Genomic DNA, 25,532 nt, shown 5'->3' with positions numbered 1-25,532 from the left:
CCCTGATACACAGTGGAATGACCTTTCCTTGCGCAATCAATTCCGCCTAGGCCTCTCAGATACTCTCAAGGATGAGCTAGCCAGACAACCCCTCCCAGAGACTTTAGAACTCCTAATAGATGCTAGCATCACATTAGATAGACGCATCAGAGAGAGACGCTCAGAAAAGTCACACTTAGAAACATCCACTAAACAAACAGTTACTACTCTGCATCCACCTAAGACAACTACAAAAGCCTCTGAAATCCCTATGGAACTCGGGTTCATCAGAGGTCCATTAACTCTACAGGAAAAATTAAGAAGAAAAGCTTTAGATCTCTGTATGTATTGTGGAGGGATCGATCACTCTGTAAAGGACTGCTCTCAATTACAGCGTAGGAAGGGTAAGATGAACACCACAAGTATATGTTTATCTGCTAAACAAACACAATCTAATCATTGCTCCCTTCCTATCTTATTACAGTGGGATCAGCAAAGACTCAACTCACAAGCAATCCTTGACTCTGGTGCCAGCCACAATTATATAGATTACCAATTCACTACTGTAAATAAAATTCCACTAGTTAAGAAAATGGTGCCTAGTGTACTTCGTTTTATTGATGGTAATGAAATTACATCAGGACCCATCTTATACCACACCATACCTTTAAGGCTTACCACACATGACCAACACACAGAGTTTCTTACTTTTGATGTTATACCCTCACCTCTATATCCCATTATACTTGGTATCAGTTGGTTTAAACAACACGATCCCACTATACAATGGTCAACTTCACATGTCATCTTTGATTCTCCTTATTGTAAAAATTTGTGTCTCCATCATGAACAAATTTTACTTGATGTTCCTTTACAAATCCCCAAGGAATACATAACATTCGCTGATGTCTTTGACAAAAAAGAATCAGAGAATCTACCCCCTCATAGGGTTTATGACTGCCCTATAGATCTCCTACCAGGAGTTGATATACCTTACGGCCATATATTTCCCCTCTCTGATCCTGAGTTACAACATCTAAAAACTTATTTGGCAGATAATTTGAAGAAAGGCTTTATACGTCCTTCCACCTCCCCAGCTGGGGCTGGTATCTTTTTTGTTAAAAATAAAGATCAATCCCTAAGACCCATTATTGATTACAGAGAGTTAAACAAGCGTACGATAAAAAAACCGCTATCCACTGCCTTTAATTCCTCAACTCCTTGATAGATTACAAAATGCTACTATATACACTAAATTAGATCTAAGAGGGGCTTACAACTTGGTACGAATAAAGGAGGGTCATGAATGGCTTACAGCATTCCGTACACGTTACGGCCTTTTTGAATATACCGTGATGCCATTTGGCCTCTGTAATGCCCCGGCTACCTTTCAGTACTTCATAAATGATATTTTCAAGGATTTTTTGGATTTATTTATGGTAATATATTTGGATGACATACTCATATTCTCTACCTCACTTACTGAACACATCAAACATGTCACCCTAGTATTAACACGGTTACGAGAGAATTCTCTTTATGTTAAACTAGAAAAATGCCTATTTCACTCCAAAGAAATTAAATTCCTAGGTTATATTGTATCACCCCAAGGTATCCAGATGGATAATGATAAGATATCGGTAATTCAAAATTGGCCTTCCCCAAAAAGTAAAAAGGATATACAAAGGTTCATGGGTTTCGCCAATTTCTACAGAAAGTTTATTAAAAATTTTGCTGACTTGACTAGACCATTAACTAACTTGACCAAATCTGACACACACTTCATATGGAACGATGATTTAGAAGAAATATTCAACTTCTTAAAAAAAGCTTTCACTACGGCCCCTATCCTCCAATTCCCTAATTCTGAGTTGCAGTACATCTTGGAAGTGGATGCATCTAATTATGCTTTAGGAGCAATCCTCTCACAGAGGCAGACTCCAAAAGATCCTCTGCATCCTGTTGCCTTCTATTCACGAATTCTTAATTCAGCTGAAATAAACTACCCAATAGGTGATAAAGAACTGTTAGCAATCAAAACATCATTGGAACAATGGAGACACCTTCTAGAAGGGACCCTTCTTCCAATCTTGATTTACACGGATCACAAAAATCTAGAATACCTACAATCTAATAGGACTCTCAGCGCACGACAGGTCCGATGGAACCTATTCTTGGCTAGATTTAATTATCTTATCACCTACCGTCCTGCAAACAAGAACAAGAAGGCTGATGCCCTTTCAAGACACTTGGTGGACCAAGTGTCACATCCAAACCTTTCACCTCTAATTCCTCTTGACAGATTCTTAGCTTTAACTACAGAACAAAACATTCAGTTCAAATCAGCACAACAGGCTGACTCAAATAAACCATTACAGGTCTTGGATTTACACTCGGATGGGTTGTATTATTATCAACAACAAATTTATGTACCCAACAGTCTCAGAGCAACAGTCTTAAAAACTTTACATGATTCTCCATCTGCTGGACACATGGGCATAAAGAAAACTCAAGAATTAGTCTCCAGATTCTTTTGGTGGCCTACCTGCCTCACTGATGTTGAGGATTACGTTAAAACCTGCTTAATCTGCGAAACTAAAAAAAAAGGGAGGACTCCCCCTTACGGGAAATTGATCCCATTACCGACTCCTGACCGTCCTTGGAAGGACATAGCAATCGACTACATAGTCGACCTACCTATTTCTGAAGGGAATAACACCATATTAGTAGTCGTAGACCTATTTAGTAAAATGGCACATTTCGTGCCCTACCATAAGCTCCCAACTTCTTCTGAAACCATTTCCTTAATGATACATCATATATTCAAGTATCACGGACTCCCGAATAGTATCACCTCAGATAGGGGAACTCAATTCACCAGCCAATTCTGGAAACAACTTTGTCACTCATTGGGTATTTCTAGACGTCTCAGTACCTCTTTCCATCCCCAAACTAATGGCCAGACTGAAAGGACAAACCAGTGCATTGAACAATATTTGAGATGTTTCATTTCAGCTAAACAAGATACCTGGACGCAACTACTACCATACGCAGAATTCTCCTTCAACAATTCCATCCATTCCTCTACAAAGTTCACACCGTTCTTCATTAATTATGGTTTCCATCCTTCTTTTGAATGGCATTCTATGGACAGCAACAGCTGTCCTGTTGTGAATGACCTCATCAACACTATTAGTGAATCTTTTTCACTAACTGCTGAAAATATTCGCATCGCCAAGGATCGCTATAAATTCCATTTTGATAAAAAAAGGATTTCCTCGCCTAAATATAGAGTAGGTGACTATGTTTGGTTATCAACACGTAATCTACATTTACCCCTTCCTTCCAGGAAATTATCTTCCAGCTTCATTGGACCATTTCCCATCATAAAAATTGTGAATATGAACGCTGTTACCCTCGCATTACCAGCAAATCTGAAATCCCATCCTACCTTTCATGTGTCTCTCCTCAAGCCTTATAGACAACTTCGTCACCATGATCCTTCTATTCCTCTACTTCCTCATCTACCGGATGCCACCCTGGAGTATGAGGTACAAGATGTCTTGGACTCCCGACGTTTTCGTGGGCAGCTTCAGTATCTGGTCCATTGGAAGGGCTACCCTGATTCGGAGGACTCCTGGGAACCGGCTTCCAATCTCTCTGCCCCCCGATTGGTGGCCAGGTTCCATGAACGTTATCCTGATCGTCCTGGACTCGATCCCCGGAGTTGATCTTTGGGGGGGGGGTCCTGTCATAACTGCCTAAGTTCTTTGCCTTATCCTTTGTATAGCTGTGTCTTTTCACACTTACATAACTCCTCCCCAACAAGCAGTTTAAATTTCCCTCCTACTCATACCAAATTGCTTGATTGTTGAATCCAGCTTCTCACCCTCTAACATCCTTGCAACCTTTGAGACAGACGCTGCTCACCTCTCTACCAAACACAGGACCGGAACCGGCAAGCGGTGACGTCACACGCCATCGCACACGCTGCAATTTCCCCAAACTCTGCAGGGGAACTCCACTCTGTCCGGACAGACCTCACCCATTACTACTACTAGTAAGTCTCAAAAGCGCTTCCTTCATACTCATACCGCAGTAACTTACGATTATTCAGTAATTACTCCTGACATGCCTCAGAATCTTAGTTAGGTTTCCTTCATATTTAAACGCTCTATTCTACCTATATTCTTAATTGTTCACTCTCAATACCTAACTACTGCCTAAATCTCATTAGCTTTATTTGTTGCTTTAAAGTTGTACACTATGTCTGCTGCCAATAAAGATTAGATATGGTCTGTCTAAAACTTTAACTTGCAATTGCATGTTCTTATATGTGGGAACCAGTTTGACAATACTGAGTGGGGCTAAAGGCTCTGAGGTCTCAGCCATTGTCACACCTATCCTTATAATAAAAGTGAACTGTATCTATTGATTCTGAACCTTGCTGCCTTCCCTCACCTACACAGAATCACTGATACTTTCACTACACTCCTAAGCCTGCAGTTGTGGTCCTAAAAATTCCCTCTCTCCTTTACAGGGGTGAGATTATCTTCCACAGGCTGACACTTAGTTCTTTTTTATTTTTTGTACTTTAGCTAGTTTATTTAATTGTATTTATTTGTAGGAATTGTGTTTAATTAATTTATTGATAGTGTAGTGTTAGGTTAATTGTAGGTAATTGTAGGTAGTTTATTTAATTAATTTATTGATAGGGTAGTGTTAGGTTTAATTATATCTTAGGTTAGGATTTATTTTACAGGTAAATTTGTTATTATTTTAACTAGGTAACTATTTAATAGCTATTGTACCTGGTTAAAATAATTACCAAGTTGCCTGTAAAATAAATATAAATCCTAAAATAGCTATAATATAATTATAATTTATATTGTAGCTATATTAGGATGTATTTTACAGGTAAGTATTTAGCTTTAAATAGGATTAATTTATTTAATGAGTTAATTTATTTCGTTAGATTTAAATTATATTTAATTTAGGGGGGTGTTAGTGTTAGGGTTAGACTTAGCTTTAGGGGTTAATCCATTTATTATAGTAGCGGTGAGCTCCGGTCGTCAGATTAGGGGTTAATAATTGAAGTTAGGTGTCGACGATGTTAGGGAGGGCAGATTAGGGGTTAATACTATTTATTATAGGGTTAGTGAGGCGGATTAGGGGTTAATAACTTTATTATAGTAGCGCTCAGGTCCGCTCGGCAGATTAGGGGTTAATAAGTGTAGGCAGGTGTCGGCGACGTTGAGGGGGGCAGATTAGGGGTTAATAAATATAATATAGGGGTCGGCGGTGTTAGGGGCAGCAGACTAGGGGTACATAAGGATAACGTAGGTGGCGGCGCTTTGCGGTCGGGAGATTAGGGGTTAATTATTGTAAGTAGCTGGCGGCGATGTTGTGGGGGGCAGGTTAGGGGTTAATAAATGTAATACAGGGGTCGGCGGGGTTAGTTGCAGCAGATTAGGGGTACATAAGTATAACGTAGGTGGCGGTCGGCAGATTAGGGGTTAAAAAATTTACATCGAGTGGCGGCGATGTGGGGGGACCTCGGTTTAGGGGTACATAGATAGTTTATGGGTGTTAGTGTACTTTAGAGCACAGTAGTTAAGAGCTTTATGAACCGGCGTTAGCCCAGAAAGCTCTCCTGCTATTTTCCGGCGGCTGGAGTTTTGTCGTTAGAGCTCTAACGCTCACTTCAGAAACGACTCTAAATACCAGCGTTAGAAAGATCCCATTGAAAAGATAGGATACGCAATTGACGTAAGGGGATCTGCGGTATGGAAAAGTCGCGGCTGAAAAGTGAGCGTTAGACCCTTTAATCACTGACTCCAAATACCGGCGGTAGCCTAAAACCAGCGTTAGGAGCCTCTAACGCTGGTTTTCACGGCTAACGCCAAACTCCAAATCTAGGCCTTTGGTAGGTAGCGGCGATGTTAGGGCGGCAGATATGGGGTTAATAATATTTAACTAGTGTTTGCGAGGCGGGAGTGCGGCGGTTTAGGAGTTAATATGTTTATTATAGTGGCGGCGATGTCTGGAGCAGCAGATGGGGGGTTAATAAGTATAATGTAGGTGTTGGCGATGTCGGGAACGGCAGGTTAGGGGTTAATAATATTTAATTAGTGTTTGCGATGCGGGAGTGTGGTGGTTTAGGAATTAATATGTTTATTCTAGTGGTGGCGATGTCAGGAGCAGCAGATTAGGGGTTAATAATTTTATTTTAGTGTTTGCGATGCGGGAGGGCCTCAGTTTAGGGGTTAATAGGTAGTTTATGGGTGTTAGTGTACTTTTTAACACTTTAGTTATGAGTTTTATGCTACAGCTTTGTAGTGTAACACTCATAACTACTGACTTTAGAATGTGTTACAAATCTTGCGGGATAGGCTGTACCGCTCACTTTTTGGCCTCCCAGAAAAAGCTTGTAATATCAGCACTATGGAAGTCCCATTGAAAAAAGACTTTTACGCAAATTGCGTAAGTTAATTTGTGGTACGGCCAAAAAAGTGTGCGGTGCCCCTAAACCTGCAAGGCTCATAATACCAGCGGTAGTGAAAAAGCAGTGTTATGAGCCTTTTATTCATACTGTAAAACTCGTAATCTAGCCGAATGATAATTACATATTTATTTAAAACTGAGTTTACCATCACTTTAACTTGTTTCCCAAAGTTGTGAGGGAGAAAGACAATGGGCCACAAACCTGCCACAGTATTCAAATCCAAGTTTTTGATCCATGCAAACAAAAGACTAGAATTCCCCACAACCAAATTCACCATTTAGGTTGCACAGTGACAGTGAACTCATTGTTCAACCTACACTCAAAAAGTTTTTTTTCCCAGCAAAGAATAGTTGTATATGGATTTTGTGCCAGGCTTGTGACTCATTGGCTCTCTCACCCCTCGTCTTGGGGAACGGATAAATTATGTTTTGCCCTAAATGTTTATGAACTTTTAGGCAGGTCAATGGTTTACTGTGACTCTCCCTCCTAGCCTGGATGAATAGGTACATTTTGGTATCATGGTTACTAGACAAATGAGCATTCTGAGCTATTTTTTTTCAGTTTTGTATTTATCTTGACTGGGAAAAAGTTCATAAAAATATGTCATCTCTAAAATATTGTTCTGAAGGGTCTCTTGCTCTGTTATATCTTCCTCTCTCTCTCTCTCTCTCTCTCTCTCTCTCTCTCTCTCTCTCCACATGTGTCAATGCTTTTAGGGCATTATTAAAAATCTTTGTAGTCAAATTATTTTGGAGAGAAGTAGTATTTTTCTTTCAATGTTTTGGGACTTAAAGGGACAGTAAACACCTTTTATGTATACGTTTTGCAGTTGAGTGCATCTTGAATAAGCTAACAGACTGGGTGAGTTTGAAAATGTTCGGAATGCTGCATAACCTTGTTTGTTGCAACTCTTTTTCAAGAGCCAACTTCCATCTATCATCCACCTTATTTAGAAGAGCCAATAAGCACTTTTTTAGCAAGGTTTCTGAAGCCAATTAGGGACAGATATGGTTTAGGATTAAGCTTTTGAAGTCTGCCATATGCTCTATCATTCCTCATTATTGGAAAACTTAAAAATTTCAAACTTAAATTACAATAAATAGAAGCATTAAATACTTTCTTGATAATGGAATATATGTACTATGTACCTTTTATAATATTATAGTCTGCCTTAAGAAAAATAATTGAGATGCCTATAACTCATGCCACATCATAGAAAAAAACTTAAAGGGACACTACTATAAAATTTTATTCCCCTTAATGTGTTCCAAAAGACTTGTCATACCTACTGCAGCATATTAAATGTATAGGAAATTGTTCGGTTTATTTTTGTGTTTGAAACTGCTTGTTTTGCTGATTAAAACAATCACCTATTGCTCTCAAGGACATGCCCATATAAATGGACTGACCCTGCAGAAATAGAAAACCTGCTTATGTATCTATACTTAAACACACAACCTAATAGTTAGGTATTAAAAAATGAATATGAAAAAGTAAGAGGGCGCTACAAGTAGCAATAGGATCTTTCAAGAAATGTGAGTCAATGATTGGTATCTAAATCTCTTAGTCAAATATTTTTTTGATAGATGTAACAAACATATTATAAGTGTTACAATTTAATTACATCAACTTTGTGTCCAAAGTTTAAAAAACATATGCAGTTGAAACATATGTGTCAATTAGGAACACACCTTTCCAAATGTGTTCTATACTTAGACGGTCTGGGGTCAGATTCTATAATAGAGGTGTGTGAGAGAGAATCTCAAACCATAAAGTTAAAGTCAAAATGTTCCCAGGGATGATCTTAATAGATCGTTGAACTCTTATGAATTATCTTTAAATGTTATGTTTAAATCTCACATTTACAAGATATGCCACAACTCTGAGGGTCAAAAATGAGTTTGTTAAAATGTCCCGTAGCGCGCTCCAATTAACTTGTTTGCCAATTTGACATACAAGACTTTATATATCATGTAAATTTTTAACCCCTTAAGGACCAAGGCCATTTTTCAATTTCTTTCCCTTAAAGACCAGGGCTATTTTTACATTTCTGCGGTGTTTGTGTTTAGCTGTAATTTTCCTCTTACTCATTTACTGTACCCACACATATTATATACCGTTTTTCTCGCCACTAAATGAACTTTCTAAAGATAACATTATTTTCATCATATCTTATAATTTATTATTAAAAAAATTATAAAATATAAGGAAAAAATGGAAAAAAACACACTTTTTCTAACTTTGACCCCCAAAACCTGTTACACATCTACAACCACCAAAAAACAACCATGCTAAATAGTTTCTAAATTTTGTCCTGAGTTTAGAAATACCCAATGTTAACATGTTCTTTGCTTTTTTTTTGCAAGTTATAGGGCAATAAATACAAGTAGCACTTTGCTATTTCAAAACCACTTTTTTTCAGAATTAGCGCTAGTTACATTGGAACCCTGATATCTGTCAGGAATACCTGAATATCCCTTGACATGTATATATATTTTTTTAGAAGACATTCCAAAGTATTGATCTAGGCCCATTTTGGTATATGTCATGCCACCATTTCACCGCCAAATGCGATCAAATAAAAAAAAATGTTCAATTTTTAACAAATTTTTTCACAAACTTTAGGTTTCTCACAGAAATTATTTACAAACAACTTGTGCAATTATGGCATAAATGGTTGTAAATGCTTCTCTGGGATCCCCTTTGTTCAGAAATAGCAGACATATATGGTTTTGGCGATGCATTTGGGTAATTAGAAGGCTGCTAAATGCCGCTGCACATCACACGTGTATTATGTCTAGCAGTGAAGGGGTTAATTAAGGATCTTGTAGGGAACTTGCAGGGTTAATGTTAGCTTCAGTGTAGAGATCTGCCTCCCACCTAACACATCAGACCCCCTGATCCCTCCCAAACAGCTCTCTTCCCTCCCCCACCCCACAATTGTCCCCGCCATCTTAAGTACTGGCAGAAAGTCTGCCAGTACTAAAATAAAAGGTATCTTTTTTTAATTATTTTTTTTAAGCATATTTACATATGCTGCTGTGTAGGATCCCCCTTAGCCCCAAACCTCCCTGATCCCCCCAAAACAGCTCTCTAACCCTCCCCCTCTACATTATTGGGAGCCATCTTGGGTACTGGCAGCTGTCTGCCAGTACCCAGTTTACAAAAAATATATATTTTTTATTTTCCCCCCCCACTTTTCTGTAGTGTAGCTTCCCCCCACCAAGACTAAACCCCCACCCCCTCCCAGATCGCTTCATTTATCTATATTAAATTTTATATCCCCCCCTCTCTCCCTCTAAATTTAAACTAAATCTGTTCCATAGTGTAATGGTTCCCACCCGCTCCCTCCCCGTGCACGCGCCCGCCCGCCTCCCCCGTGCATGCGTGCGCGTCCGTGCGCGCCCCCAGCGATCCCGCCCACGATCCAGCCCACCTCTGCACAATAATCCACCGATGGCCGCCCACCCGCCTCCCATGTCGGCTCCCACCCACCAACGATTGCGGGCCATCGATGTCCGGTGCAGAGAGGGCCACAGAGTGGCTCTCTCTGCATCGGATGGGGTAAAATGTTATTGCAGTGATGCCTCGATATCGAGGCATCACTGCAATAACTGGAAAGCGGCTGGAAGCGATCAGGATCGCTTCCAGCCGCTTTCAACCCCAACATCGTACAGGGTACGTCGCTGGTCTTTAAAGACCAGGTTGTGTGCGACGTACCCTGTACGACGCATGTCGTTAAGGGGTTAAGAGTATACTGAAGTGAAAGGGAATTTTTTATGCTTCTGTCTTTTTTATTAACTATTTTTATATGTGTTTTCTGAACCTGGGCAAATTTCATGTACCTATAGAATACATGCCATTTTAAACCTGTAAAAATACAGAAAATAAATAACTTATTATAGAAGTATGGTAATATCCTATATGAGATTTAAACATAACCCTTAAAGATAAGTCATAAGTCAGTTTTTACAGTTATACTGATGCAGTATAACTGTAAAAAGCTGACTAGAAAATATCACCTGAACATCTCTATGTAAAAAAGAAAGATATTTCACCTATAAATGTCATAAGTATTCAAACCCCATTGCAAAGCAGCAAATCAGTATGCCTGTCCCGGGACAGGCAAAGGAGTGAGCCTAGTGCACTCTCATGTTATTTCCCTATTCAGTTTAAGGAAGTTTACTATGAAATCTCATGAGAGTTAAGTCAAATATCATCACAGTAAAAGAGTTCATGACCTCATCACTGGTGATGCTGATTGGCTGCAGTTCATTTCTTCATCTTTTTTTTTTACCTGCAGCTGGACAGCAGCTGAAGTATAACTTTTTACACAGAACTTACTCTGCTGAGCTGAGGAAATTGTGAGGTAAAATATCTTCCTTTTTTACATATAGATACAAAGGTGATATTTTCCTGTCAGCTTTTTACAGTTGTACTGCATCAGTTTCAAGTGATTTAGCATATGAGTATTATGTCCCTTTAAAACAAAAAATACAAAGATCAGGAATACGAAATATCCTAATACAATATATGTACAGAAGGACTGTTTCAGTGCCAAGGATAAGTGAAAGACAATAAAAACAGCATACATATATAATATAAAAAAGTCAACATTTAAAGGGCCATAATACCCAAATGTTTAAACACTTGAAAGTGATGCAGCATAGCTGTAAAAAGTTGACTAGAAAATATCTCCTGAACATCTCTATGTAAAAAAGAAAGATATTTTACCTCAAAAGTTCCTCAGTAGCCACCTCCCATTGTAAAGGATTTCTAAGCAGCATTTTAGTGTGTCTGTCCTGGGACAGCTTAAGGGATGAGCCTCGTGAACTCTCATATTATTTCACCAATCAGGTAAAGGATGCTTACTATGAAATCTCATGAGAGTTAAGTCAAATCTCATGAGATCACAGTAAGAGTTCATGACCTCAGCACTGCTGATGCTGATTGGCTGCTGTTCATTTCTTCATTTATTTTTTATTTTTACCTGCAGCTGGGAGCAGGTGAAGTATAACTTTTTACACAGAACTTACTCTGCTGAGCTGAGGAGATTGTGAGGTAAAATATCTTCCTTTTTTACATAGAGATGCTCAGGTGATATTTTCCTGTCAGCTTTTTACAATTATACTGCATCAGTTTCAAGTGATTTAGCATATGAGTATTATGTCCCTTTAACAATTCAAATGGTAGAAAATACTCCAGTAGGTATTCCACTAACTAGAAATTGCCTAAATACTATGAGGTAAGTTGCCACATCTGTGAGGGAAAGACCTCCGGTGTAGTAAAAGTGTGAGTTCTTGTGGTAGTTATTCCTTCCTCACCTCCTGAAGTATGGTACACTCTGTCTTTAAATCCCCTTATATCCTAGGAGTGGATTCAACTGGAAATATCTTGTGGTTCCCCCAGTGAAGTAGTTTAAATCATATAAAAACATGTAAGAGGAGCAGAGATAGTGTAATAACAAAAATACCACAAAAAAACTGCATACATGCACTCACATTTAAAAACTTCAACACTATGAGGAAGAAGGAGAAAGGAACCTTTGAAATGCGCAAGGGACTTTTGTTTACAGGCACTTCTCAGTGCCGGAAGTGACATTGTTTTGTTCTTCAGGCACTTTCAAGTGCCAGACATTCACAAACAAATGACAGGTACTTGGTGCTGAAGCAGTCCTTCTGTACATATATAAATATATATCTATATATATATATATATATATATATATATATATATATAGCACACATAGAAAGTCCAGCACTCACTCACAAGCTCTCAACTAAGATAAAAAGCAGCAATAGAAGAGTTAGTTACCGTATCTGGCCGGATGCGGTAACTAACTCTTCCATTGCTGCTTTTTATCTTAGTTGAGAGCTTTTGAGTGAGTGCTGGACTATATGCTATATATATATGCTATATTAATGTATTATTTATTTGTAATTTTCCCTGTTTGGGCCTTGCGCCCAGGCCTGTCTGGGGTTAACTGCCTGTGACTCTGGTGACAGTGCAGCTTCCTGAGAGTGCTGTTTTGCACCCAGGGCTGTGCATGTTACAGGGTCATAGGATGTGTACCCAGTCCAGCCTGAGATTGCTGACCCTACCTGTATTTTGTATATAGATATATATATATATATATATATATATACTGTATATATATATATGTAAAAGATAGAAACACAAAGCGCAACACAAGTCAAGGTGATAAAATCATTAAATCACTTATAAGACACTAGAAAAACCTTACTTACTAGATAAAAACAAATCAGAGAGTGAGATAAACAGTCATGCATGGGATCCATCTGCCGATATGATCCTGGTTTAAACGTTAGCCTCCGGCTTGTTCCCTTGTCTGCTGTCTGTTTTAGTCACCTTCTCGGCATACTTTTCTTTGTCCTCTGTCCTCTATGCATTTCTTCTGTCCACTTAACAGACTTTCTCAAGAGTTAATGAGTAATTTGTCTATACACTACCATTTTGTCTTATATATTTTAAACTGTCTTTAAAATCCTCCTTTCAAGATAGTATGAACCTATTAGCATGGGGCATTCAAAAGTCTACTCCCCCATTACGATTGTAACCGCTGTCATTGGATCTTATATGCAGCCGTCATAGGGATGTTTTACAATTTGAGCCAGGAGCCGTATACTATTATTTATTACATAAAAAAATAGTAACAATTGACATACAATAATTAAATAATTAAACTAGTTACACATTAAAACAGTTACACATTAAAAGTTTAAACACGCAGACATTCTCAGACAGCTTGTTTAAAATGACACCTATGCAATTATTTTTAGCAAGACTTAGTTAACATCCTAATACACAATTTGAGAAAGAAAATATTAGTATACACCATGAGGCATATCTATCAAGCTCCGGATAGAGCTTGAGGCGCCGTGTTTCTGGCGACCCTGCAGGCTCGCCAGAAACAACAGTTATGAAGCAGCGGTCTAAGCAGGCGGACAGACATCGCCGCAATTCAACACGATCGAGTACGATTGGGTTGATTGACACCCCCTGCTGGCGGCCCATTGGCCGCAAGTCTGCAGGGGGCGGCATTGCACCAGCAGCCCTTGTGAGCTGCTGGTGCAATGCTGAATACGGAGAGCGTATTGCTCTCCGTATTCAGCGAGGTCTGGCGGACCTGATCCGCACTTTCGGATCAGGTCCGCCAGACTTTGTTAAATAGGGGCCCATATCTTTTGCAGACACAAATTATTAAACTAGCATTAATTGTGTTTTAAGCATTATTGATCACACTTATAAAAATATGTACTTTATCATTCCATAAATGCTGCAGGTCCAAATCTATATTTAGACCCCTGGGTGAAAAACTATCTAGTAAATAGATCCTTTTTGTCTCACATTTCCTGAGGTGCATTAACCTTTTCTGTGTCTTTCCTGTATCTGGAATTAGCTTAACCACTTATATTCTTAAACTATTTGGATCCAAACCATGATGCAGCCTAAAGTAGTTCGAGACACTGTATTTTTCTAACCCATTTTGAACGTTTTCTAATGTTCATACAGATGTCGTTTTACTTTTCTTTTTGCTCTACCAGACAGCTGCCAGTACCTAAGATGGCAGGTAATAGTTAGAGGGGGGAGTTTTAGAAAGCCTGAGGGGAATCAGGGAGGTTGGGGGTAAGGGGGGATCCTATACTGCAGAAAATATAAAAATTGATACAAAATATTTCATTAAAAAAACATCTTACATTTTCATATTGGCAGACTGTATATCAGCACCTAAGATGGGGGTTACCAGTGAGGGGTAGGGGAGAGAAGAGAGCTTTTTGGAAAGGCATCAGGTAGTGATCAGAGGGTGGGAAGTCTCAGGTGGGAGGATAATCTCTACACTAAAGCTAAAATTAACCTTTTAAGATACCTAATTAACCCAGTCACTGTCGGGAATAATAGAAGTGTGGTGCACAGCTGCAATTAGCAGCCTTCTAATTACCAAAAAGCAATGGCAAAGCCATATATGTCTGCTATTTCTGAACAAAGGGGATCCCAGAGAAACTTTTACAAACATTTGTGCCATGATTGCACAAGCAGCATGTAAATAATTTCTGTGGAATACCCAAAGTTTGTGAAAAGAATACCATTTCTTTTTTATTTGATTGCATTTGGCGGTGAAATGGTGGCATGAAATATACCAAAATGTGCCTAGATCAATACCTTGGGTTGTCTACTTAAGAAATATATATATAGTTTTGATAGGTAAATAAAAAAAAAACTAGGCTCTATTTCTGTTTAAATGGAGTAATAGCAAAAATGCTAAAAATTCTCCGGTATTTTGGGCACGTTTTTTTCTGAATGTACCGGTAGTGAAAGGGTTAAGCATTCTCTTTTAAAGGGTAAAAAATGTTTTGAGTATCATGTCTCTTATAGTTTCAGTTTGTCCACTTTTATGATGTATGTGTGTAAGTGAAGGTTGTCAGCTTTTCAATTTTGACCAATGATAATTGCTATTTGCGTGTAAATAAGGGAGAAATTACAAGGAACATTTCTTTGGGAGTCCTATGTCCTGAAAAACAAATGGTATATTAAATATTTAATGATAATACAATAATAAATGCTTATTTATACAGTTCAACAATGTTACACATAATACAGCAATATAATAAAATCCTCACTACTGGCAAGAAGCATTGAAGATTTATGCAAATGATCGATTTACATAAATTCAATCTCAGACCGCAATGTTTAGCATTTAATACTATTTTGGACGTAACAACTAAAACAACTGTGTCTGAATAATATACACAAAATATTTACTTTAATAACAAATATCCAATCTCAAACTGTATTTAGTTATGTTAAGATAATTTCAGCAATAACACAGAATTTAAACAAATAAAGTACTTTGCGATTTATGATTCAAGTCAGAAATGCATCTTATCAACAGATATCAGTATTTTTATTGTTCCTTATACGGTTATTTTGTTTTTTTGTTTTACAGTTATTTTTTCCCTCAGCCCTTTGCTAAAACAGCAGGATCTCTACTACACATATTATATATAATATAATCCTTGAACAACAAAATCATGCAAAAAATCTGTACCTGAAATGATATTCTTTTAGTTGACATCTTTAAAAAATCATATGGGGGCCGATTTATGAAAGTACGGACAGGCATGATTCCCTGTAGCGATCATGCTGTCGGCATTTATCATTTATCATTGCACAAGAAGTTCTGGTGAACTGCTTGTGAAATGCCACCCCCTGCAGATTTGCGGCCAATCGGCCACTAGCAGGGAGTGTCAATTAACCCAATCGTATGCGATCAGGCATATTGCTGTCCGCCGACCTCTTAAAACCGCTGCTTCTTAACTCCTGTTTCCGGCGAGCCTAAAGGCTCGCACGGAAACAGCTGCATCAAGCTCCATTTGGAGCTTGATGAATTGTCCCCAATGTCTCACATAACAATATTTCAATGTTATCATCAATATAATGATCTCATTTTAAAAATGTCATACCTGTTGATTACATTTATTTATTATAATCACTTGATAAAACATGACTTTCTTTTGGGCTTAAATAAACTAAATGAATATAACAAATTCATGGTTTAATCACAATCTATTGTTTTTAGGATGTACCAGTTTAGAACTTTAGGGTTATTACCTGAACATGTATTTTGGGATTGTGCTCACCGCAGAAGCCGCAGAAGTTCGGGAATTGTTATCTACTGAAAAAGTACAAGGTTATGATTAAAGGAACAAGAAAACCCAACATTTTTCTTTCATGATTCAGACAAATCATGCAATTTTAATCAACTTTCTAATTTACTTCTATTATCAATTTTTCTTTGTTTTCTTGGTATCTTTTGTTTAAAAGCAGTGACATAATATGGCAGCAGTTTTACAAGAATGGTATCCATTTGCGAGAGCACTAAATGGCAGCACTCTTTCCTGCCATGCAGTGCTCCAGACACCCAGCTAGGTAGTTCTTCAACACAGAATACCACGGGAACAAAGCAAATATGATAGTAACAATGGATTGGAAACTGTTTTAAAATGTTATGCTCTGTCTAAATCACAGAATGTTTTTTTGGGGCTTACTATGCCTTTAACCACTAAATACTGTAGCTTAAAGTGACGGTAAATTCACCTCACTAACTTTTAAAATATTTGTGAAAACAGTTTTCAGCGTAATGAGCTGCACGTGCACAGTTGCTCAGTCTGATTGTAGTTACAAGCAACGGGAGCGTGCTCTCAGTAAATTACATAGGGCGCATTGTGAGGCTCCGATTAGCTGAAAGAGCTGTCAGTCAAATCACAGAATAAGAAAATCTGTGACAGAGGCTGAATGGAAGCAGTCAACGGAGCCTCACATAACCTGTGCTTTATCGAAGTTGAATTAGAGTGGAAATAAAATAAGCACATTGATATGCTTAACATTACTAGAGGTTTCAATATTTTAAAAGTTAATGAGGTGAATTTGCCATCACTTTAAATAAACCCCCTTTATTGCTTTAGGGTATGATAGTTTATTTTCTTTTGCATTACAGATATACAGTGGGGCAATTCCCACAGCTCTAAATACGGAAAGGGGAAATCCTCTACAAATGGAAAAAAACATTAGTTTATTCAGCCCCATATATATAAAAATACACTTTGATAAACTGAATGTAATAAATGTCCAAGTGTCACATACATTAATAAACTGATAAAGTATCCTAAACATAAATAGTATTGTTTACACAACAGAAACAGCTTATAGGAGCTTATTTTTTAATTAAAATAACATAATTTTGAATTACATTTTCCATGTAAGATCTTAAGTAGATTCTCTTTTTTATAAAATCAATGCACTTGTTAATCTTAATAAGAGCTGTGACTGTGTACAGATGAGGTTGTAATATCATGATGAGTAGTCACCATTAATAAAACTGAAATTTTTTGTGAGCTCAAACCTTACAAACCTTTTATTACTTCTCTACATATTCTGGGACACTTTTTTTCTAGTGATACATTGTGATATTCATTGCATCTTTCCTCCATTACTCGATAAAGTCAGCTCAAGATTTTTATCTTCACTAAGATAACATACAGAGACACACAGCTCACATACTGCAATGTACATGTAGCTGTAAATTATATGAGATTACAGAAAATGCTTTAAACTTAAACATTATTTTTCTAATTTTTAAAAAGGCACTGAAATTAGTTACAATATATATATGGTCCACTAGGATATAATTCAACCGGGAATAGGATTTATTTGGGTTTGAGAAGAAGGTATAATCTTTAACATTCAGGTGGGTGAGTCTCCAAATGTTGTTAAGTGTGAGAAGGTGCATGTTTGTCCATACAGATTTTAGTAATTTTTTAGATATACAAATGTTTGGGTTAGAACTATCTATCAGGGGATGCATAGGTATATTAAAATCGCCAGCTAGCAAGAGCGGATCTTTCATAAAAGGAATTGTTTGTGATAGTTTGGAAAAATTGCATTTGTTTTGTGCTTGGTGCATATATATTAACAAGTGTAATCAGCCTCCTAAAGAAAAGGCTGTAAAGTCCTAGGTATCGACCTTCTTTATCTGTTTCCATTTGGTGGAGTTGGAATGGTATGGACTTGTGCTGACCCCGTTCATTTTTTTTGTCGGGATGACTGTTGTGGTAATGTTGGGGATAGTGGGATGAGAGATAGGTGGGTTCAGATTTTTTTTTTTAAATGCATCTCCTGCAAGAATAGGATATCACAAAGTTTAAGTTTTATATCAATAAATGCTATAGACCATGTCTGGGGTATATTAAATCCCTTCACGTTTTGGGTCATAAAAGTCAATGAGTGTGGTGTTGTTTTAGCCATTCCACATTGAGGGGATGGGATAAAGCTGTGTATGCCTATAGTATGGGCTTAAAGTGCTCTCAGAACCAACACTTTGGATAAAAGAAAAAGAAAAGAAAAAGTTAGAAGTAGAATACAACAAATATTACATTGTAGTTTTTTAAATGGAAATATCTATATTTGAAGTTCAACAGGAGAACCCAACAACAATTTAAAAACATCTTATCTAAAGAGAAAAAATTGTGTCCCCGTCCAATATATTATCAACTTAAATGTGTGATCTATTGAGCATAGTAGTTTCAAATTACATGGGGGTGTATGCCCTCTAACAATGGTCTTACAATGTTATATAAATGTCCCATATAGTAATGCAATAAACTCAACTGGGGAAAAAAACACCAATAAAATAAGAAATATAAAAATATGAAAAAACAATAAACTGCAATAACCATAACAGTGAAAATATGATTTATACACTGTAGTATAATTAAAGTTTATTAGACAATAGTCTTGTGTTTGATATCATACTGTTAGAAAAAGGATACAACTTTTAGATTCAGTTATATGCATATTTGCGTATTCATGAAGGCTGATCTGAAGCTTGGGATGTCCCGGGTACAGTAGGTTTTTGTTTCTTGGCAGGCACTGTTTGCCATCTTGGCCTTTGATCCCGTGGAGTGTTGAGATGATGAGTCTCTGATTGCTGATTGGATGCACCTGTTGGTGGGTCTATTTATAGATCTGCTCAGAAGGATTCTATTTCTGACATATCTTTGCAGATAAATCTCTGTCCTTGTCTAATTACTTGTACTGAGCATGGAAAACCCCAGATGTGTTGCAAGACGGTTGAACTCCCTCCTTCTTAGCAAGGTTCTGGGTGCAAGGTCCACAAATATCTGTATGTTATAGCCTTGGGAGGTGATGTGCTTTTGTTTGCGAGATAGCTGCATAATTTCTTCTTTTTGTGGATATTCTTTTAATTTTATGTCCCTGGATTTGGATGGGTCCGTGATTTTAGGACGTAGTGCCCTATCAAACTGAAGTGGTTAATCGAATTGTCAGCCTTTGATATAGGTGAAGAGATCTTACAAGTAGGTTTGTATAGAAGATGTTAAAACTGATTCCAGAACTCCTCGAATTCTTAAGTACTGACGTCTTTCTCTGTTTTCAAGATCCTTGAAATTGTCGTGGAGTTGTATTATGGATGATTCTTGGCCTCTCAATAGTTGTTGCAGTATTGCAATATCTTCTTGATTGCTATCTTGGACTTCTTCAAGATACCCCACGTTGTTGCCTATTTCATTGATATCTTTTCTAAGTCCTGAGAGATCTTCTTTGATGCAACTGCGGACTTGTGTTAGCAGTGTAGTAAAGTCTTGTTTAGAAGGAATTGATACTATAGGTTTTTGGATTTTGAAACCATATTTTCTGTATCTTCATCTTCTTCCTCTGACCCCAAAGGAGGGTTTCAATGTTGAGGTGTTTCAGGCATCTCTGTATTCAGTGTGTGGTCTTGTAGCTTAAAAAATTAGTTAACAGAGGGTGTTTTGGGGCTTGAGAGTTTCTGTAGTCTATCTTGCTTTGTAAGCTCTTTAGGTGACATTTTTCCTTTTTCTCTTACTGGCCCCCTCAGGGTGTACTGAGAAACAAGGATGATTTGAATCTGTCGGCCGTTATTTCTATAGTAGTGCTTGTGTGTCAGTTTTGGATCTCACACCACATGCTTTGTGGTTATCAAGCGATATTAGTGAGCTTTGATGAACAATACTGTCTACAAATCTATTACTGTACTAAGATTTCAAATTCTTAACATCATTATCATCATACAGTGCATGAGTTGTGATCATTAACTAGCTCAGTATGCAATAGTGGTGGATAAACATTGGTAGGTAATACTTGTAATTATTCTGCTATTGTATTGAAATGCCAGTCTCTGGTCATACACTGTTTGTTGTTTAGCTATTAGCCAGTTTTAATGAGCTTTAGTGGATTGTACCCCCCAATATATATGCACATATTGGTATAGGAGTATGGTATATGAGGATGAAAAATAATCTTTAGTAATTCATCAGATTTAGGTATATAGCTATGTTGCCAGGCAGTTTAGCTTAGGCACTATACCATGTATTGGAGTAGCTCTCAGATGACTCAGTACATGTGTGACCAGTATCCACATATAGAGGCCTATTTATGAAATGTCTGTCGGACCTGATCCGACAGTGCGGATCAGGTCCGACAGACATTGCTGAATGCGGAGAGCAATACGTTCTCCATATTTAGCATTGTACCAGCAGCTCACAAGAGCTGCTGGTGCAACGCCGCCCCCTGCAGACTCGCGGCCAATGCGCCACCAGCAGAGGGGTGTCAAGCAATCTGATTGTATTCGTTCGGGTTGAATTGTGGCAATTCCTGTCTGCCTCATCAGAGCAGGCGGACAGGGTTATGGAGCAGCGGTCTTTAGACCGCTGCTCCATAACTTGCGTTTCTGAAGACTCGCCAGAAACACAGGCCCACAAGCTCCATACGGAGCTTGATAAATGGGCCTCATAATGTTTGTTGCACTAACAATTAGTTTCTATGCAGGGAGTCGCGAGCTATTAACATCAGAGAATGCGGTTAGTGTATGAAGTGTACCCGCTATGGAGTAAGTGTATATTTCAATACTTGTAATCTGTTGCTTCAGAGTATGCATATGCCATGTGGTCTTGTTTTGCATTTTCGTTTTGTGCTATGAGTGGTAACATGCCCTTCATGTGATGACTCAGTCTTGTAAGCGGCTATGCCAGCTTGAGGAGGTAGTGAGCAGCGGCTTGTCAGTTCGCCGAAGGTCAACAGAGAAACTGCACTGTTGCAGCTGCAACTAGGCCTCAGATCGCAGTCCAGGGTTCAGTGGAATTCAGTAACTTGGCTTATCAATCCATGATCCAGATCATCAGGGCATATCACACACCAAGTTTGGTGTAGATGTTGCCCAATTATCTTTTATGGCCAAATACTGGACGGGGCACTAGGAACACTCTTACAGTGCGGCCATCTTACTCATCAGCCGGCTCCGTCCCCCGACTAATTTTATTTATTGTGGTATATAAGCTTAATCCTACCAAAAAGACGGTCCAGTCCCCAAGATGATCCTCTCTTTTTTTTTTACCTTGTTAGTGGGGTACAGCTGCATCCTTTTAGAGCTTGTTAGAAAAACCTCCACATTTGGTTTCTCCTATTTAATCTTAGGTTGACCCCAAATAAATCTGCATATAAAACAGAGATTTGCTCAAGAGAGAATGAACAATAGCTGGAAAAAAATCATTTATATGAAAAGCCAGTACCATTCAGTAAATTAGCAGGGAATATTTATTAGTCAATGATTATTGGCATAAACTACCATTCAGCCAATAAGCATTAATAAGTATGTATCAGCCAACATGCATTAGCAAGAAGTAGACAACTTCTACTGCAGTATTCATTTAAAGTAAGATTTAAACAGCTTTTATTTTAAATTTTTTGGGGGGCAAGAAAATAATGCATCATATTTAAATGCTGTTTTACCAGAAAACATTATGGCACTTTAAGACAAGAAAGAACTGTTTACTATTAGCTACTCTTTAATAATTTTTATTTTTTCTCTGAGACTATCAAATACAGGTACAAAACCCTTTATCAAACTGCTTGCGACTGCAAAAGCTCGGATTCTGGAATATTTGTATTTTTGCATCTTTAAAATTTGACCAAGTGTAAACAACAATATCTTATGTCATTTAGGCAATATTTGTGTGTTATAATACAGCTTATACCTGCAACCTAAATGTTGTTTATATGAGTTGTAATACTTTTGTATTCACAGTACCACCAAAAATAAAGTACAGTAATGTAATCAGAATGGTAACTGTTGTTGCTTCAAATTAATATAGACTATAATATAAATATTAGAATGAAAACAATACACAGGTAGAAAAGATTGTGACTTACTGTAAGGGAAAATTGTAATGTTCTGCAGTTTTATTTATAAAAAAAAAAAAAAACGTTAAAGGGACAGTTTTGTTGTTTTAAAATATACATAATTCCTTAGTAAACTATTCCACAGTTTTGCATAACCAACACAGTTATAATAATACACGTTTTACCTCTGTGATTACCTTGTATCTAAGCCTCTGCAGACTGCCTCCTTATTTCAGTTCTTTTGACAGACTTGCATTTTAGCCAATCAGTGCTCACTCCTGTGTATGAAACACATGAACTAACGCTCTCTAGTGGTGAAAATCTGTCAAATGCAGAGGTGGCCTTCAAGGTCTAAGAAATTAGCATATGAACCTCCTAGGTTTAGCTTTCAACTAAGAATACCAAGAGAACAATGCTAAATTGGTGATAAAAGTAAAATGGAAAGTTGGTTAAAATGACATGCCCTATTTGAATCATGAATATTTTTTTGGGGCTTGACTGTCTCTTTAATGAAAAAAATTAACAAACTAACGGCTAGATTACAAGTTTTGCTTTATGAGTGAAAAAGCATCGTTATGGCTCTTTTTCACTACCGCTGGTATTGCGAGTTTTGCAGGTATAGGTGCACCACACACTTTTTTGGGTGTAAAGCAACGTAACTACCGCAGACTGCCCCCTTACCGCAGCTTTTAAAAAGTCCTTTTTCAATGGGACTTCCACAGTGCCGGTATTACGAGTTTGCCTGTCTGGCCAAAAAGTTGAGCGGTACAGCCTATACCGTCATGATCCATACTGTAAACTGAAAGTCAGTAGTTATGGGTTTTATGCTACAACACAGTAACATAAAACTCATAACTAAAGTACTAAAAAGTACACTAACACCCATAAACTACCTATTAACCCCTAAACCGAGGCCCTCCCGCACCGCAAACGCTAAAATAAAATTATTAACCCCTAATCTGCCGCTCCCGACATTGCCGCCACTAGAATAAACATATTAACCCCTAAACCGCCGCACTCCCGCATCACAAACACTAGTTAAATATTATTAACCCCTAATCTGCTGTCCCTAACATTGCCGCAACCTACATTACTATTATTAACCCCTAATCTGCTGCCCCCAAAATCGCCGCCACTAAACTAAAGTTATTAACCCCTAAACCTAACCCTAACACCCCTAACTTTAATATAATTAAAATAAATCTAAATAAATTTTACTATCATTAACTAAACAATTCCTATTTAAAACTAAATAATTACCTGTGAAATAAAACCTAAGCTAGCTACAATATAACTAATAGTTATATTGTATCTAGCTTAGGTTTTATTTTTATTTCACAGGCAAGTTTATATTTATTTTAACTAGGTAGACTAGTTAGTAAATAGTTATTAACTATTCAATAACTACCTAGCTAAAATAAATACAAATTTACCTGTAAAATAAAACCTAACCTGTCTTACACTACACCTAACCTTACACTACAATTAAATAAATTACATTAATTAAATACAATGAACTAAATTATAAAAAAAAACACTAAATTACACAAAATAAAAAAGAAATGATCAAATATTTAAACTAATTACACCTAATCTAATAGCCCTATCAAAATAAAAAAGCCCCCCCAAAATAAAAAAAAACCTAGCCTTCAATAAAGTACCAATGGCCCTTAAAAGGGCCTTTTGCGGGGCATTGCCCCAAAGAAATCAGTTCTTTTACCTGTAAAAAAAATACAAACAACCCCCCAATAGAAATACTCACCCCCCCAAATAAAATTGTATCTAAAAAAGCCTAAGCTCCCCATTGCCCTGAAAAAGGCATTTGGATGAGCATTGCTCTTAAAAGGAAATTTAGCTCTTTTTCAGCCCAAACCCTAATCTAAAAATAAAACCCACCCAATAAACCCTTAAAAAAAACTAACACTAACCCCCGAAGATCCACTTACAGTTTTTGAAGACCGGACATCCATCCTAAACGAAGCGGCAGAAGTCCTCAGCGAAGCCGGCAGAAGTCTTCATCCAAGCGGGCCGAAGTCTTCATCCAATCCAGCAGAAGTCTTCATCCAGACAGCATCTTCTATCTTCATCCATCCAGCACGGAGCGGCTCCATCTTCTTTCCACGGCTAACGAAGAATGACGTTTCCTTTAAGGGACATCATCCAAGATGGCGTCCCTTGAATTCCGATTGGCTGATTGCATTGATCCAATGCAACCATAATCCTATTGGCTGATTGTATCAGCCAATGATTGAAGCTCGATCCAATTGACTGATTGCATCAGCCAATAGGATTTTTTCACCTTTAATACTGATTGGGTGATAGAATTCTATCAGCCAATCGGAATTCAAGGGACGCCATCTTGGATGACGTCCCTTAAAGGAACCTTAATTCTTCATTAGCCGTGAAAAGAAGAGGATGCTCCGCGCCGGATGTCTTGAAGATGCCGTCTGGAAGAAGACTTCTGCCGGTTTGGATAAAGATGTCTGCCGGCTTCGCTGAGGACCTCTGCCGCTTCGTTGAGGATGGATGTCCAGTCTTCAAAAATTGTAAGTGGATCTTTGGGGGTTAGTGTTAGTTTTTTTAAGAGTTTATTGGGTATTTGAGTGCGGTATGGAGCTCAATTTTGCTCAACGCTCACATATTGCCTGCTAGTGCCGGGTTTCTGAAAACCTATAATAGCAGCGCTATAGGGAGGTGAGTGGTGGAAATAACTTGCAAGTTAGTACCGAGCCGCTCTTACTGCAAAACTCGTAATCTAGCCGAAAAAAATAAACAAAGTATTTATCAGTCTATAATAATTGTGCAAGCAAAAGCAAACCTATATGTATTGCTAAATCAGCAAAAAAAAAATCTTTTTTTATAATAGTATACATTTCATAATGCATTAATAATAATTTTTATTAGATGGTGTTATTATGAGTACCTTGTAATATATTTTTGATGTTTTTTGTGACACTTTTTTGTTTTGCCATTAAACAGTTAACCAGAGCTCTGACGTTGCACTAACCCGACATGCGTTAACTTCAATTGCACTCAAGTAATCCCCCACGTCGTCAGCTCCAACCCTGGCACTCTAAGCAAACACGCTACCTGCAAAAATGCTCCCGTGCTGCTGAACATGCCTGGAGGAAATCCCGCTCTGAATAAGATTTCCTCCACTATAAGTTCACTCTTTATTCTTACTCCTCTGCCCTTCACTTAGCCAAGCAAACCTACTTCTCTTCTCTTATATCTACTCACGCCTCAAACCCTAAACTTCTCTTCTCCATTTTCAACTCTCTCCTTTATCCACCTGCACCACTCCCTTCATCTG

This window comes from Bombina bombina, chromosome 2, assembly GCF_027579735.1.
Source record: "Bombina bombina isolate aBomBom1 chromosome 2, aBomBom1.pri, whole genome shotgun sequence".
Classification (NCBI taxonomy): Eukaryota; Metazoa; Chordata; class Amphibia; order Anura; family Bombinatoridae; genus Bombina; species Bombina bombina.
Note: the sequence above shows the minus strand (reverse complement) of the source record.